Here is a 3,723-nt window from a genome sequence, read left to right as displayed (position 1 = left end):
ATACTTTAGCAACTAATCTAGCTTTGTTTTTTATAATATTTTCATCTTCATTTATTTTGTTTCTATATACCCATTTTGTTCCTATCACATGATAATCTTTGGGTCAACTTACAAGCTTCCAAAAATTATTTCTTTCAAATTGGTCTTCTTGCATGGCAATTATGCAGTTATGATTTTGTTTAGCTTCTTGTGTAGATTTAGGTTCAATTTGAGATACAAAGGCTAAATGATTGCATGCATTTTTAATGGAGGACCTAGTTCTTACTCCATGCGATGGATCACCAATGATAAGTTTTTTTTAGTAATTATGAACATACCTCCATTCTTTAGGTAAGTCATGTCTATCTTGAGATTGTTGTTTTGTCTGATCCTCTTCTTCTTGATCATCTCGATTATCTTTTTCTTCAAGGCCTATTGCATCTTGTGTAGACGTGTTATTCAAGCTAAGATCCTTTATTTCCTTGTCTAATGAATCTGCATCATCATCAATAGCTTTTTCTTTCTTGATGGAAGATCATTAGTCTCATCAAACATAATATTTATAGATTCTTCTACTACTAGGATTCTTTTATTGAATACTCTATATATCTTGCTACAAGATGAGTATCGAAAAAAATAGCCTCATCAGATTTGGCCTTAAATTTTTCTAATTTGTCTTTATCATTATTGAGTACAAAACATTTGCAATAAAAAATATCGAAATATCCAATATTAGATTTTTTATTTTTCGAAAGCTCATAGGTTATTTTCTTTAATAATGATCTAATTGAAACTCTATTTAGAATGTGACATGCTATGTTGATTGTCTCAGCTCAAAAATATCTTGGAAGATGACTTTCACACAGCATAGTTCTAGCTATTTTTTCAAAGGTTTTATTTTTTCTTTCTATCACCCTATTTATTTGAGGTGTCTTAAGTTCAAATAAATTATGTTCAATGTCATTTTCATTACAAAATATTTTAAAATTTTGATTTTCAAATTCAGTTCTATGATCACTTCTAATTTAAGAACTTGCATGCCCTTTTCATTTGAAATTCTTTTATGAATTTTGAAAATGAAAAAAATGCTTCATTTTTATGTGCTAGAAATAAACCTCGTATAAATCTTGACAAGTCATCAATGATGTCGAAACTAAAATGTTTGCCACCTTGACTTGTAGCTCTAGTTAGCCCAAATAAATTCATCTGCAAAATAGTTCTAAAGGCCTAAAAGTTTAAACCATATTCTTTGATTTAAAAGAGACTCTAGTTTGTTTCCTAATTAGCATGCATCACAAATTTTATCTTTTTTAAAACTTAATTTGGGCAAAACTATAACTAAATTTTTTCGAGCTAATTTTGAAATAAGATCTATGCTTGCATGAGCTAATCTAAAATGCCATAACTAACTAGTCTCACTGATTTTGGCATTCATTACAACTAAGCATTGTATGTTTTTCAGAAACAAATGGTCTAGATTGACTAAGTATATATTTCCATGCCATCATCATTGGGACTAGAAACATTGCATATAAAAGATTCAAATACCACTTTCAAATCTTTGTCACATAGTTGACTAATGCTAAGTAGATTATGTTTAAGGCCATCAATTAATAGAACATTCTCAATAGAGGTAGAGGGAGTGATACCAATGCTATCAATTTCAATGATCTTCTCTTTGTTGTTATCGCTAAAGATGACCACCTCTCCTTTTTTGTTTAAGAGAAATGAATTGTGATTCATCTCTTATTATGTGTCTAGAGCATCTGCTATCCAAATACCATCTTCTATTTAATCCATGGGCCGTTAGACACACCTACACCACATAAATCAAGTTTTTGTCTTGGATACCCAAGCTTTCTTGAATCCCTAACTATTAGGTCAATGAGAGGCTTGAGTGGCAAGGCTCTAATACCACTTGTTGCATAGTTATATATCCCAAGAGGGGGCTGAATTGGACGTTTCGAAAACTTTAAGTGAAATGCAGTGGAATAAAACTCGATGAGTGAATGTAAGTTGTAATGAGTAATTAATAAGTAAAAATGCAAGTGATCATTGTAGACAATTTATGCAACACAAATACATTAAAATTTATAGTGGTTTGGTGCTAACCCTGCACCTACGTCCACTCTCCAAGACATCCTTTTTGAGAATTTTTACTATAATCTTTCTAAGATTATAGTCCAATTATTTTACGAGGGCTCACAATCAACCTAGTTGATTTCATTGACAATCAACAAAAACCATAATCAAGCCTATCTCCAGGCTCAATACATTCCAATTCAAGATTTGGATGGACTTTTCTCTAAGTTTCAATCTCTGAAACTTGTCACAATATAGTATAAAAAATAATATTTTAAACATAATAAAGTATTGCTCCTTAAAAATAAATAAAATAAAATAATGGAGCTTTGACTCAATTGATTGGCCTTAATTGAACTTGAATGCATCTCACCAACTCTCTTAGATGTGAACTTGCAGCTCTTAATAAATGCACTTAAATATTTTTCTCTTTGAAGCTCTCTTCTTTTTTTGGCTCTTAAATTCATTCTATTTTGCTTTTTTTTTTTTCTTTTGTTGTTCTCATGCATTTATACTACTTAGGAGTGGTTGGAAGACTCTCCTAGCTGTTAAACAGGTCGAAAGTGCTGTTGTGAGATAAAAATGGCCATTTGGATATACAAAAAAAAAATAGCCGTTACTATTGTTAGGTGCAAAGGGATTGATTCGTGATCTCTAGGAGCCGACTCATAATCTTCAAGGGTCGACTCAAACTTATTGTTGTTTTTTCTGCACTCTATCTTTCTCCTACGACTATTGTGGAGTCAACACTTTTAGTTTAGTGGTCGACATGTCTAGTGACAAAGGTCAACTCGATATCTTTATGGGTTGACTCTTCAACAGATTGAATTTTACTACTTTTTGTCTTTTTCCTATGGCCGTTCAGAAGTCGACTTGCTTTCTTCTAGGGTTGACTGTTTTTTGATTGGAGTTGGCTCGTGTTCTTCATGGGTCAACTTACCAATATGATGAAATTTACAGCTACTTGTCTATTCTTTGTGGCTATTTAGGGGTCGATTCGTTTGCTTCTAGGATCAACTCTTGTCTGATTAGAGTCGGCTCATGTTCTTCATGGGTTAACTCATCAATATGGTAAAATTTACAGCTTTCTATCTTTTCTCTAAGACTATTCTAGGTCAACTTGTGATCTGCTGGAGTCGACTTGTGAGGTGTATCAGTCTATGTCAGTGTGCCAAGGTCGACTCATTACAATCTAAGGGTCAACTTTTGAGATAGCCCAAGCTAGAATTCTCTGTATTTGCCTATGAGCATTCAAAGATTGCTTCAAGGTGTTTTTGGAGTTGTTTTTCTTTGTGCAAAACTTTGGATAAATAATCTTCATTTGAGAGTTACTAAAGGCTTTCTTTAGAGCTTTCTGTAAACATTTAAGCATACTCAAGTCAACTGATTAGTGAATTTTTTACTTAATTATTTTGCATCATCAAAATCAGACCTTTAGAGTCAACAATATCAATCTCCAAAAGTTATCACTCAAACCAAAATATGCTCATTCATAATCAGGACAAACATGCCTGGGGCAATTGTCCTTGAAAGGCAAGATCTCAAGTTTATCATTAGGAACAATATGTTGGAAGCCTAAGGTTTGTATGATTGCATACTAGCCAATGGTTAATAAGTGGAGGAAAAAGAAGAAAAAAAAAAAGCTCCCATCTCAGGGTTCTT

This window comes from Phoenix dactylifera, chromosome 7, assembly GCF_051530095.1.
Source record: "Phoenix dactylifera cultivar Ajwa chromosome 7, Ajwa_hap1_PhDact_Kaust_v1.1, whole genome shotgun sequence".
NCBI lineage: Eukaryota > Viridiplantae > Streptophyta > Magnoliopsida > Arecales > Arecaceae > Phoenix > Phoenix dactylifera.
Note: the sequence above shows the minus strand (reverse complement) of the source record.